This window comes from Haliotis asinina, chromosome 7 (genome assembly GCF_037392515.1).
Source record: "Haliotis asinina isolate JCU_RB_2024 chromosome 7, JCU_Hal_asi_v2, whole genome shotgun sequence".
Taxonomy (NCBI): domain Eukaryota; kingdom Metazoa; phylum Mollusca; class Gastropoda; order Lepetellida; family Haliotidae; genus Haliotis; species Haliotis asinina.
The window spans coordinates 24,844,083-24,856,462 of NC_090286.1; the positions used below are offsets into that span (position 1 = coordinate 24,844,083).

At 41.7% G+C, this 12,380-nt stretch overlaps 21 non-coding genes across 21 annotated transcripts; all 21 read right to left on the reverse strand.

Annotated features, from left to right (window-relative positions):
* Positions 1–680: 680 nt before the first annotated feature.
* Trnat-cgu (transfer RNA threonine (anticodon CGU)) lies at positions 681–752 on the reverse strand. The gene has a single exon. It is a non-coding gene; the product is annotated as a tRNA-Thr (tRNA).
* A 195-nt stretch (positions 753–947) lies between these two features.
* On the reverse strand, positions 948–1,019 carry Trnat-cgu (transfer RNA threonine (anticodon CGU)). The gene has a single exon. It is a non-coding gene; the product is annotated as a tRNA-Thr (tRNA).
* A 195-nt stretch (positions 1,020–1,214) lies between these two features.
* Positions 1,215–1,286, reverse strand: Trnat-cgu (transfer RNA threonine (anticodon CGU)). The gene has a single exon. It is a non-coding gene; the product is annotated as a tRNA-Thr (tRNA).
* A 1,077-nt stretch (positions 1,287–2,363) lies between these two features.
* On the reverse strand, positions 2,364–2,435 carry Trnat-cgu (transfer RNA threonine (anticodon CGU)). The gene has a single exon. It is a non-coding gene; the product is annotated as a tRNA-Thr (tRNA).
* Positions 2,436–2,630: 195 nt separating this feature from the next.
* On the reverse strand, positions 2,631–2,702 carry Trnat-cgu (transfer RNA threonine (anticodon CGU)). Its single transcript has one exon. It is a non-coding gene; the product is annotated as a tRNA-Thr (tRNA).
* A 195-nt stretch (positions 2,703–2,897) lies between these two features.
* Trnat-cgu (transfer RNA threonine (anticodon CGU)) lies at positions 2,898–2,969 on the reverse strand. Its single transcript has one exon. It is a non-coding gene; the product is annotated as a tRNA-Thr (tRNA).
* A 1,077-nt stretch (positions 2,970–4,046) lies between these two features.
* Trnat-cgu (transfer RNA threonine (anticodon CGU)) lies at positions 4,047–4,118 on the reverse strand. The gene has a single exon. It is a non-coding gene; the product is annotated as a tRNA-Thr (tRNA).
* Positions 4,119–4,313: 195 nt separating this feature from the next.
* Trnat-cgu (transfer RNA threonine (anticodon CGU)) lies at positions 4,314–4,385 on the reverse strand. Its single transcript has one exon. It is a non-coding gene; the product is annotated as a tRNA-Thr (tRNA).
* Positions 4,386–4,580: 195 nt separating this feature from the next.
* Positions 4,581–4,652, reverse strand: Trnat-cgu (transfer RNA threonine (anticodon CGU)). Its single transcript has one exon. It is a non-coding gene; the product is annotated as a tRNA-Thr (tRNA).
* A 1,076-nt stretch (positions 4,653–5,728) lies between these two features.
* Trnat-cgu (transfer RNA threonine (anticodon CGU)) lies at positions 5,729–5,800 on the reverse strand. Its single transcript has one exon. It is a non-coding gene; the product is annotated as a tRNA-Thr (tRNA).
* A 195-nt stretch (positions 5,801–5,995) lies between these two features.
* On the reverse strand, positions 5,996–6,067 carry Trnat-cgu (transfer RNA threonine (anticodon CGU)). Its single transcript has one exon. It is a non-coding gene; the product is annotated as a tRNA-Thr (tRNA).
* A 195-nt stretch (positions 6,068–6,262) lies between these two features.
* Positions 6,263–6,334, reverse strand: Trnat-cgu (transfer RNA threonine (anticodon CGU)). The gene has a single exon. It is a non-coding gene; the product is annotated as a tRNA-Thr (tRNA).
* Positions 6,335–6,529: 195 nt separating this feature from the next.
* Trnat-cgu (transfer RNA threonine (anticodon CGU)) lies at positions 6,530–6,601 on the reverse strand. Its single transcript has one exon. It is a non-coding gene; the product is annotated as a tRNA-Thr (tRNA).
* Positions 6,602–7,678: 1,077 nt separating this feature from the next.
* Positions 7,679–7,750, reverse strand: Trnat-cgu (transfer RNA threonine (anticodon CGU)). The gene has a single exon. It is a non-coding gene; the product is annotated as a tRNA-Thr (tRNA).
* Positions 7,751–7,945: 195 nt separating this feature from the next.
* Positions 7,946–8,017, reverse strand: Trnat-cgu (transfer RNA threonine (anticodon CGU)). The gene has a single exon. It is a non-coding gene; the product is annotated as a tRNA-Thr (tRNA).
* Positions 8,018–8,212: 195 nt separating this feature from the next.
* Trnat-cgu (transfer RNA threonine (anticodon CGU)) lies at positions 8,213–8,284 on the reverse strand. Its single transcript has one exon. It is a non-coding gene; the product is annotated as a tRNA-Thr (tRNA).
* Positions 8,285–9,361: 1,077 nt separating this feature from the next.
* Positions 9,362–9,433, reverse strand: Trnat-cgu (transfer RNA threonine (anticodon CGU)). Its single transcript has one exon. It is a non-coding gene; the product is annotated as a tRNA-Thr (tRNA).
* Positions 9,434–9,628: 195 nt separating this feature from the next.
* Trnat-cgu (transfer RNA threonine (anticodon CGU)) lies at positions 9,629–9,700 on the reverse strand. Its single transcript has one exon. It is a non-coding gene; the product is annotated as a tRNA-Thr (tRNA).
* Positions 9,701–9,895: 195 nt separating this feature from the next.
* Trnat-cgu (transfer RNA threonine (anticodon CGU)) lies at positions 9,896–9,967 on the reverse strand. The gene has a single exon. It is a non-coding gene; the product is annotated as a tRNA-Thr (tRNA).
* Positions 9,968–11,044: 1,077 nt separating this feature from the next.
* Trnat-cgu (transfer RNA threonine (anticodon CGU)) lies at positions 11,045–11,116 on the reverse strand. Its single transcript has one exon. It is a non-coding gene; the product is annotated as a tRNA-Thr (tRNA).
* A 195-nt stretch (positions 11,117–11,311) lies between these two features.
* Trnat-cgu (transfer RNA threonine (anticodon CGU)) lies at positions 11,312–11,383 on the reverse strand. The gene has a single exon. It is a non-coding gene; the product is annotated as a tRNA-Thr (tRNA).
* Between the last annotated feature and the right edge of the window lie 997 nt (positions 11,384–12,380).

Sequence of the window (12,380 nt, forward strand, 5' to 3'; positions counted from 1 at the left end):
AGATATGTGACTGTCATCTTTCAAAGACAACCTGAGTTGTATACCCCTTACCGAGCGAAGAATGAAAATCCAGTTAAGCCCAATTGTGGATTGAACCTGAGATCTCCTCCAGTTTATCAGCCCGACGCCTCACCATTTGGCCAAGGGGGAGCACAGCACAGCAACGTTTACACGTTTACTTCATATGAATGGTCCTTGCTGAGAGTCAATGGAATTGTGTCACATGTCACTGGCAGTGAAACTCAGTGCACCTCATACATCTACATGACAGACCTTTCCTTTCATACTTTGCTAAAGGTAAGTGGTATCTTCCTGATTTTTATCGAGAGTGAGACTGTACTGCTTTTCATTGTTGTTTTTCTTCATTTGGTCAAAAGAGAAATTTCGAAATATCTAATCAAGTGAAACGTATCAAACTGAGCCTGCACCTACCATATACTAGCAGATAGTAATGGATTCGTCTCCGTTTGTCTGTGTACTTTTCTCAATTTTTGTTGTGCAGTTTACACATGTGGTATTTGAAATGACTTCCACATGCTCTTCTTCTCACTCATCCCTTTCTCCAGGGATGCACCGCATACGTTTATCTGCAAGATGTCAAGGGAGAATTTAGCTTGTCCATGGTTCAGTTCTGTGGGACCCGACCACTCGTGAATGTTTTGTTGATCAGTAAAAAAATGAGCCCCGACTGGGGATTGAACCCAGGATCTTCGGTTTACGAGACCGACGCCTTACCACTTGGCCACCGAAGCTGTTGCTAAGGGTGTGCTTAGTTTGTAAGGCTTTCATGTTCGTTGATAAATGCCAATAGACGTTGGTTCATTTCTTAATGCAACTAAAGTAGTGCAAACCACGTGAAATACGACTGTGAATACAGAGTGGTCAAAGTAGTGCTTGTATGAAATATGCACCATACATATCAACTGCTATATTTCTACAAAAGAAAAAGCCCCGACTGGGGATTGAACCCAGGATCTTCGGTTTACGAGACCGACGCCTTACCACTTGGCCACCGAGGCTGTTGCTAACGGTGTGCTTAGTTTGTAAGGCTTTCATGTTCGTTGATAAATGCCAATAGACGTTGGTTCATTTCTTAATGCAACTAAAGTAGTGCAAACCACGTGAAATGCGACTGTGAATACAGAGTGGTCAAAGTAGTGCAGGTATAAAATATGTACCATACATATCAACTGCTATATTTCTACAAAAGAAAAAGCCCCCACTGGGGATTGAACCCAGGATCTTCGGTTTACGAGACCGACGCCTTACCACTTGGCCACCGAGGCTGACAAAAGTCAAACAAACACAATTGGAATAAGGCACTTTTTCAGCCATATCTAAGTGACAAATCTTACCCATGGTCATGTGATTCAAATTTGCACTATGTGTGAGGAAGTCCCTGTAAAGTACGCCAAATAAATGACGTATACTCTAATGTCACACTCAGTTATAATTGTTTGTAAATTAAGTTCTTACTGACAGGATCTAGACACAATTTGCACACTTGAAATAAACGTCCAGCATACATGTTTCAGCGCATTGCATCAGTATCGTTAGTCCAATTAGTTTTCCTGCAACACAACTTCTCGGCCTCTGTCACTAAAGAATATCATAGCTGCAACCTTCACCTTCTTTCATACGTGTCAGTATATTCCAACGAGTCAAGGGCATATGAGATGTGATAGATATGTGACTGTCATCTTTCAAAGACAACCTGAGTTGTATACCCCTTACCGAGCGAAGAATGAAAATCCAGTTAAGCCCAATTGTGGATTGAACCTGAGATCTCCTCCAGTTTATCAGCCCGACGCCTCACCATTTGGCCAAGGGGGAGCACAGCACAGCAACGTTTATACGTTTACTTCATATGAATGGTCCTTGCTGAGAGTCAATGGAATTGTGTCACATGTCACTGGCAGTGAAACTCAGTGCACCTCATACATCTACATGGCACACCTTTCCTTTCATACTTTGCTAAAGGTAAGTGGTATCTTCCTGATTTTTATCGAGAGTGAGACTGTACTGCTTTTCATTGTTGTTTTTCTTCATTTGGTCAAAAGAGAAATTTCGAAATATATAATCAAGTGAAACGTATCAAACTGAGCCTGCACCTATCATATACTAGCAGATAGTAATGGATTCGTCTCCGTTTGTCTGTGTACTTTTCTCAATTTTTGTTGTGCAGTTTACACATGTGGTATTTGAAATGACTTCCACATGCTCTTCTTCTCACTCATCCCTTTCTCCAGGGATGCACCGCATACGTTTATCTGCAAGATGTCAAGGGAGAATTTAGCTTGTCCATGGTTCAGTTCTGTGGGACCCGACCTCTCGTGAATGTTTTGTTGATCAGTAAAAAAATGAGCCCCGACTGGGGATTGAACCCAGGATCTTCGGTTTACGAGACCGACGCCTTACCACTTGGCCACCGAAGCTGTTGCTAAGGGTGTGCTTAGTTTGTAAGGCTTTCATGTTCGTTGATAAATGCCAATAGACGTTGGTTCATTTCTTAATGCAACTAAAGTAGTGCAAACCACGTGAAATGCGACTGTGAATACAGAGTGGTCAAAGTAGTGCAGGTATGAAATATGCACCATACATATCAACTGCTATATTTCTACAAAAGAAAAAGCCCCGACTGGGGATTGAACCCAGAACCTTCGGTTTACGAGACCGACGCCTTACCACTTGGCCACCGAGGCTGTTGTTAAGGGTGTGCTTAGTTTGTAAGGCTTTCATGTTCGTTTATAAATGCCAATAGACGTTGGTTCATTTCTTAATGCAACTAAAGTAGTGCAAACCACGTGAAATACGACTGTGAATACAGAGTGGTCAAAGTAGTGCAGGTATAAAATATGTACCATACATATCAACTGCTATATTTCTACAAAAGAAAAAGCCCCAACTGGGGATTGAACCCAGGATCTTCGGTTTACGAGACCGACGCCTTACCACTTGGCCACCGAGGCTGACAAAAGTCAAACAAACACAATTGGAATAAGGCACTTTTTCAGCCATATCTAAGTGACAAATCTTACCCATGGTCATGTGATTCAAATTTGCACTATGTGTGAGGAAGTCCCTGTAAAGTACGCCAAATAAATGACGTATACTCTGATGTCACACTCAGTTATAATTGTTCGTAAATTAAGTTCTTACTGACAGGATCTAGACACAATTTGCACACTTGAAATAAACGTCCAGCATACATGTTTCAGCGCATTGCATCAGTATCGTTAGTCCAATTAGTTTTCCTGCAACACAACTTCTCGGCCTCTGTCACTAAAGAATATCATAGCTGCAACCTTCACCTTCTTTCATACGTGTCAGTATATTCCAACGAGTCAAGGGCATATGAGATGTGATAGATATGTGACTGTCATCTTTCAAAGACAACCTGAGTTGTATACCCCTTACCGAGCGAAGAATGAAAATCCAGTTAAGCCCAATTGTGGATTGAACCTGAGATCTCCTCCAGTTTATCAGCCCGACGCCTCACCATTTGGCCAAGGGGGAGCACAGCACAGCAACGTTTATACGTTTACTTCATATGAATGGTCCTTGCTGAGAGTCAATGGAATTGTGTCACATGTCACTGGCAGTGAAACTCAGTGCACCTCATACATCTACATGGCACACCTTTCCTTTCATACTTTGCTAAAGGTAAGTGGTATCTTCCTGATTTTTATCGAGAGTGAGACTGTACTGCTTTTCATTGTTGTTTTTCTTCATTTGGTCAAAAGAGAAATTTCGAAATATATAATCAAGTGAAACGTATCAAACTGAGCCTGCACCTATCATATACTAGCAGATAGTAATGGATTCGTCTCCGTTTGTCTGTGTACTTTTCTCAATTTTTGTTGTGCAGTTTACACATGTGGTATTTGAAATGACTTCCACATGCTCTTCTTCTCACTCATCCCTTTCTCCAGGGATGTACCGCATACGTTTATCTGCAAGATGTCAAGGGAGAATTTAGCTTGTCCATGGTTCAGTTCTGTGGGACCCGACCTCTCGTGAATGTTTTGTTGATCAGTAAAAAAATGAGCCCCGACTGGGGATTGAACCCAGGATCTTCGGTTTACGAGACCGACGCCTTACCACTTGGCCACCGAGGCTGTTGCTAAGGGTGTGCTTTGTTTGTAAGGCTTTCATGTTCGTTGATAAATGCCAATAGACGTTGGTTCATTTCTTAATGCAACTAAAGTAGTGCAAACCACGTGAAATACGACTGTGAATACAGAGTGGTCAAAGTAGTGCAGGTATGAAATATGCACCATACATATCAACTGCTATATTTCTACAAAAGAAAAAGCCCCGACTGGGGATTGAACCCCGGATCTTCGGTTTACGAAACCGACGCCTTACCACTTGGCCACCGAGGCTGTTGTTAAGGGTGTGCTTAGTTTGTAAGGCTTTCATGTTCGTTGATAAATGCCAATAGACGTTGGTTCATTTCTTAATGCAACTAAAGTAGTGCAAACCACGTGAAATACGACTGTGAATACAGAGTGGTCAAAGTAGTGCAGGTATGAAATATGTACCATACATATCAACTGCTATATTTCTACAAAAGAAAAAGCCCCAACTGGGGATTGAACCCAGGATCTTCGGTTTACGAGACCGACGCCTTACCACTTGGCCACCGAGGCTGACAAAAGTCAAACAAACACAATTGGAATAAGGCACTTTTTCAGCCATATCTAAGTGACAAATCTTACCCATGGTCATGTGATTCAAATTTGCACTATGTGTGAGGAAGTCCCTGTAAAGTATGCCAAATAAATGACGTATACTCTAATGTCACACTCAGTTATAATTGTTCGTAAATTAAGTTCATACTGGCAGGATCTAGACACAATTTGCACACCTGAAATAAACGTCCAGCATACATGTTTCAGCGCATTGCATCAGTATCGTTAGTCCAATTAGTTTTCCTGCAACACAACTTCTCGGCCTCTGTCACTAAAGAATATCATAGCTGCAACCTTCACCTTCTTTCATACGTGTCAGTATATTCCAACGAGTCAAGGGCATATGAGATGTGATAGATATGTGACTGTCATCTTTCAAAGACAACCTGAGTTGTATACCCCTTACCGAGCGAAGAATGAAAATCCAGTTAAGCCCAATTGTGGATTGAACCTGAGATCTCCTCCAGTTTATCAGCCCGACGCCTCACCATTTGGCCAAGGGGGAGCACAGCACAGCAACGTTTATACGTTTACTTCATATGAATGGTCCTTGCTGAGAGTCAATGGAATTGTGTCACTTGTCACTGGCAGTGAAACTCAGTGCACCTCATACATCTACATGACAGACCTTTCCTTTCATACTTTGCTAAAGGTAAGTGGTATCTTCCTGATTTTTATCGAGAGTGAGACTGTACTGCTTTTCATTGTTGTTTTTCTTCATTTGGTCAAAAGAGAAATTTCGAAATATATAATCAAGTGAAACGTATCAAACTGAGCCTGCACCTATCATATACTAGCAGATAGTAATGGATTCGTCTCCGTTTGTCTGTGTACTTTTCTCAATTTTTGTTGTGCAGTTTACACATGTGGTATTTGAAATGACTTCCACATGCTCTTCTTCTCACTCATCCCTTTCTCCAGGGATGTACCGCATACGTTTATCTGCAAGATGTCAAGGGAGAATTTAGCTTGTCCATGGTTCAGTTCTGTGGGACCCGACCTCTCGTGAATGTTTTGTTGATCAGTAAAAAATGAGCCCCGACTGGGGATTGAACCCAGGATCTTCGGTTTACGAGACCGACGCCTTACCACTTGGCCACCGAGGCTGTTGCTAAGGGTGTGCTTTGTTTGTAAGGCTTTCATGTTCGTTGATAAATGCCAATAGACGTTGGTTCATTTCTTAATGCAACTAAAGTAGTGCAAACCACGTGAAATACGACTGTGAATACAGAGTGGTCAAAGTAGTGCAGGTATGAAATATGCTCCATACATATCAACTGCTATATTTCTACAAAAGAAAAAGCCCCGACTGGGGATTGAACCCCGGATCTTCGGTTTACGAGACCGACGCCTTACCACTTGGCCACCGAGGCTGTTGTTAAGGGTGTGCTTAGTTTGTAAGGCTTTCATGTTCGTTGATAAATGCCAATAGACGTTGGTTCATTTCTTAATGCAACTAAAGTAGTGCAAACCACGTGAAATACGACTGTGAATACAGAGTGATCAAAGTAGTGCAGGTATGAAATATGCACCATACATATCAACTGCTATATTTCTACAAAAGAAAAAGCCCAGACTGGGGATTGAACTCAGGATCTTCGGTTTACGAGACCGACGCCTTACCACTTGGCCACCGAGGCTGTTGCTAAGGGTGTGCTTAGTTTGTAAGGCTTTCATGTTCGTTGATAAATGCCAATAGACGTTGGTTCATTTCTTAATGCAACTAAAGTAGTGCAAACCACGTGAAATACGACTGTGAATACAGAGTGGTCAAAGTAGTGCAGGTATAAAATATGTACCATACATATCAACTGCTATATTTCTACAAAAGAAAAAGCCCCGACTGGGGATTGAACCCAGGATCTTCGGTTTACGAGACCGACGCCTTACCACTTGGCCACCGAGGCTGACAAAGGGCAAACAAACACAATTGGAATAAGGCACTTTTTCAGCCATATCTAAGTGACAAATCTTACCCATGGTCATGTGATTCAAATTTGCACTATGTGTGAGGAAGTCCCTGTAAAGTATGCCAAATAAATGACGTATACTCTAATGTCACACTCAGTTATAATTGTTCGTAAATTAAGTTCATACTGGCAGGATCTAGACACAATTTGCACACCTGAAATAAACGTCCAGCATACATGTTTCAGCGCATTGCATCAGTATCGTTAGTCCAATTAGTTTTCCTGCAACACAACTTCTCGGCCTCTGTCACTAAAGAATATCATAGCTGCAACCTTCACCTTCTTTCATACGTGTCAGTATATTCCAACGAGTCAAGGGCATATGAGATGTGATAGATATGTGACTGTCATCTTTCAAAGACAACCTGAGTTGTATACCCCTTACCGAGCGAAGAATGAAAATCCAGTTAAGCCCAATTGTGGATTGAACCTGAGATCTCCTCCAGTTTATCAGCCCGACGCCTCACCATTTGGCCAAGGGGGAGCACAGCACAGCAACGTTTATACGTTTACTTCATATGAATGGTCCTTGCTGAGAGTCAATGGAATTGTGTCACATGTCACTGGCAGTGAAACTCAGTGCACCTCATACATCTACATGACAGACCTTTCCTTTCATACTTTGCTAAAGGTAAGTGGTATCTTCCTGATTTTTATCGAGAGTGAGACTGTACTGCTTTTCATTGTTGTTTTTCTTCATTTGGTCAAAAGAGAAATTTCGAAATATATAATCAAGTGAAACGTATCAAACTGAGCCTGCACCTATCATATACTAGCAGATAGTAATGGATTCGTCTCCGTTTGTCTGTGTACTTTTCTCAATTTTTGTTGTGCAGTTTACACATGTGGTATTTGAAATGACTTCCACATGCTCTTCTTCTCACTCATCCCTTTCTCCAGGGATGTACCGCATACGTTTATCTGCAAGATGTCAAGGGAGAATTTAGCTTGTCCATGGTTCAGTTCTGTGGGACCCGACCTCTCGTGAATGTTTTGTTGATCAGTAAAAAAATGAGCCCCGACTGGGGATTGAACCCAGGATCTTCGGTTTACGAGACCGACGCCTTACCACTTGGCCACCGAGGCTGTTGTTAAGGTTGTGCTTAGTTTGTAAGGCTTTCATGTTCGTTGATAAATGCCAATAGACGTTGGTTCATTTCTTAATGCAACTAAAGTAGTGCAAACCACGTGAAATACGACTGTGAATACAGAGTGGTCAAAGTAGTGCAGATATGAAATATGCACCATACATATCAACTGCTATATTTCTACAAAAGAAAAAGCCCCGACTGGGGATTGAACCCCGGATCTTCGGTTTACGAGACCGACGCCTTACCACTTGGCCACCGAGGCTGTTGTTAAGGGTGTGCTTAGTTTGTAAGGCTTTCATGTTCGTTGATAAATGCCAATAGACGTTGGTTCATTTCTTAATGCAACTAAAGTAGTGCAAACCACGTGAAATACGACTGTGAATACAGAGTGGTCAAAGTAGTGCAGGTATAAAATATGTACCATACATATCAACTGCTATATTTCTACAAAAGAAAAAGCCCCAACTGGGGATTGAACCCAGGATCTTCGGTTTACGAGACCGACGCCTTACCACTTGGCCACCGAGGCTGACAAAGGGCAAACAAACACAATTGGAATAAGGCACTTTTTCAGCCATATCTAAGTGACAAATCTTACCCATGGTCATGTGATTCAAATTTGCACTATGTGTGAGGAAGTCCCTGTAAAGTATGCCAAATAAATGACGTATACTCTAATGTCACACTCAGTTATAATTGTTCGTAAATTAAGTTCATACTGGCAGGATCTAGACACAATTTGCACACCTGAAATAAACGTCCAGCATACATGTTTCAGCGCATTGCATCAGTATCGTTAGTCCAATTAGTTTTCCTGCAACACAACTTCTCGGCCTCTGTCGCTAAAGAATATCATAGCTGCAACCTTCACCTTCTTTCATACGTGTCAGTATATTCCAACGAGTCAAGGGCATATGAGATGTGATAGATATGTGACTGTCATCTTTCAAAGACAACCTGAGTTGTATACCCCTTACCGAGCGAAGAATGAAAATCCAGTTAAGCCCAATTGTGGATTGAACCTGAGATCTCCTCCAGTTTATCAGCCCGACGCCTCACCATTTGGCCAAGGGGGAGCACAGCACAGCAACGTTTATACGTTTACTTCATATGAATGGTCCTTGCTGAGAGTCAATGGAATTGTGTCACATGTCACTGGCAGTGAAACTCAGTGCACCTCATACATCTACATGACAGACCTTTCCTTTCATACTTTGCTAAAGGTAAGTGGTATCTTCCTGATTTTTATCGAGAGTGAGACTGTACTGCTTTTCATTGTTGTTTTTCTTCATTTGGTCAAAAGAGAAATTTCGAAATATATAATCAAGTGAAACGTATCAAACTGAGCCTGCACCTATCATATACTAGCAGATAGTAATGGATTCGTCTCCGTTTGTCTGTGTACTTTTCTCAATTTTTGTTGTGCAGTTTACACATGTGGTATTTGAAATGACTTCCACATGCTCTTCTTCTCACTCATCCCTTTCTCCAGGGATGTACCGCATACGTTTATCTGCAAGATGTCAAGGGAGAATTTAGCTTGTCCATGGTTCAGTTCTGTGGGACCCGACCTCTCGTGAATGTTTTGTTGATCAGTAAAAAAATGAGCCCCGACTGGGGATTGAACCCAGGATCTTCGGTTTACGAGACCGACGCCTTACCACTTGGCCACCGAGGCTGTTGTTAAGGGTGTGCTTAGTTTGTAAGGCTTTCATGTTCGTTGATAAATGCCAATAGACGTTGGTTCATTTCTTAATGCAACTAAAGTAGTGCAAACCACGTGAAATACGACTGTGAATACAGAGTGGTCAAAGTAGTGCAGGTATGAAATATGCACCATACATATCAACTGCTATATTTCTACAAAAGAAAAAGCCCAGACTGGGGATTGAACCCCGGATCTTCGGTTTACGAGACCGACGCCTTACCACTTGGCCACCGAGGCTGTCGTTAAGGGTGTGCTTAGTTTGTAAGGCTTTCATGTTCGTTGATAAATGCCAATAGACGTTGGTTCATTTCTTAATGCAACTAAAGTAGTGCAAACCACGTGAAATACGACTGTGAATACAGAGTGGTCAAAGTAGTGCAGGTATAAAATATGTACCATACATATCAACTGCTATATTTCTACAAAAGAAAAAGCCCCAACTGGGGATTGAACCCAGGATCTTCGGTTTACGAGACCGACGCCTTACCACTTGGCCACCGAGGCTGACAAAGGGCAAACAAACACAATTGGAATAAGGCACTTTTTCAGCCATATCTAAGTGACAAATCTTACCCATGGTCATGTGATTCAAATTTGCACTATGTGTGAGGAAGTCCCTGTAAAGTATGCCAAATAAATGACGTATACTCTAATGTCACACTCAGTTATAATTGTTCGTAAATTAAGTTCATACTGGCAGGATCTAGACACAATTTGCACACCTGAAATAAACGTCCAGCATACATGTTTCAGCGCATTGCATCAGTATCGTTAGTCCAATTAGTTTTCCTGCAACACAACTTCTCGGCCTCTGTCACTAAAGAATATCATAGCTGCAACCTTCACCTTCTTTCATACGTGTCAGTATATTCCAACGAGTCAAGGGCATATGAGATGTGATAGATATGTGACTGTCATCTTTCAAAGACAACCTGAGTTGTATACCCCTTACCGAGCGAAGAATGAAAATCCAGTTAAGCCCAATTGTGGATTGAACCTGAGATCTCCTCCAGTTTATCAGCCCGACGCCTCACCATTTGGCCAAGGGGGAGCACAGCACAGCAACGTTTATACGTTTACTTCATATGAATGGTCCTTGCTGAGAGTCAATGGAATTGTGTCACATGTCACTGGCAGTGAAACTCAGTGCACCTCATACATCTACATGACAGACCTTTCCTTTCATACTTTGCTATAGGTAAGTGGTATCTTCCTGATTTTTATCGAGAGTGAGACTGTACTGCTTTTCATTGTTGTTTTTCTTCATTTGGTCAAAAGAGAAATTTCGAAATATATAATCAAGTGAAACGTATCAAACTGAGCCTGCACCTATCATATACTAGCAGATAGTAATGGATTCGTCTCCGTTTGTCTGTGTACTTTTCTCAATTTTTGTTGTGCAGTTTACACATGTGGTATTTGAAATGACTTCCACATGCTCTTCTTCTCACTCATCCCTTTCTCCAGGGATGTACCGCATACGTTTATCTGCAAGATGTCAAGGGAGAATTTAGCTTGTCCATGGTTCAGTTCTGTGGGACCCGACCTCTCGTGAATGTTTTGTTGATCAGTAAAAAAATGAGCCCCGACTGGGGATTGAACCCAGGATCTTCGGTTTACGAGACCGACGCCTTACCACTTGGCCACCGAGGCTGTTGTTAAGGGTGTGCTTAGTTTGTAAGGCTTTCATGTTCGTTGATAAATGCCAATAGACGTTGGTTCATTTCTTAATGCAACTAAAGTAGTGCAAACCACGTGAAATACGACTGTGAATACAGAGTGGTCAAAGTAGTGCAGGTATAAAATATGTACCATACATATCAACTGCTATATTTCTACAAAAGAAAAAGCCCCGACTGGGGATTGAACCCAGGATCTTCGGTTTACGAGACCGACGCCTTACCACTTGGCCACCGAGGCTGACAAAGGGCAAACAAACACAATTGGAATAAGGCACTTTTTCAGCCATATCTAAGTGACAAATCTTACCCATGGTCATGTGATTCAAATTTGCACTATGTGTGAGAAAGTCCCTGTAAAGTATGCCAAATAAATGACGTATACTCTAATGTCACACTCAGTTATAATTGTTCGTAAATTAAGTTCATACTGGCAGGATCTAGACACAATTTGCACACCTGAAATAAACGTCCAGCATACATGTTTCAGCGCATTGCATCAGTATCGTTAGTCCAATTAGTTTTCCTGCAACACAACTTCTCGGCCTCTGTCACTAAAGAATATCATAGCTGCAACCTTCACCTTCTTTCATACGTGTCAGTATATTCCAACGAGTCAAGGGCATATGAGATGTGATAGATATGTGACTGTCATCTTTCAAAGACAACCTGAGTTGTATACCCCTTACCGAGCGAAGAATGAAAATCCAGTTAAGCCCAATTGTGGATTGAACCTGAGATCTCCTCCAGTTTATCAGCCCGACGCCTCACCATTTGGCCAAGGGGGAGCACAGCACAGCAACGTTTATACGTTTACTTCATATGAATGGTCCTTGCTGAGAGTCAATGGAATTGTGTCACATGTCACTGGCAGTGAAACTCAGTGCACCTCATACATCTACATGACAGACCTTTCCTTTCATACTTTGCTATAGGTAAGTGGTATCTTCCTGATTTTTATCGAGAGTGAGACTGTACTGCTTTTCATTGTTGTTTTTCTTCATTTGGTCAAAAGAGAAATTTCGAAATATATAATCAAGTGAAACGTATCAAACTGAGCCTGCACCTATCATATACTAGCAGATAGTAATGGATTCGTCTCCGTTTGTCTGTGTACTTTTCTCAATTTTTGTTGTGCAGTTTACACATGTGGTATTTGAAATGACTTCCACATGCTCTTCTTCTCACTCATCCCTTTCTCCAGGGATGTACCGCATACGTTTATCTGCAAGATGTCA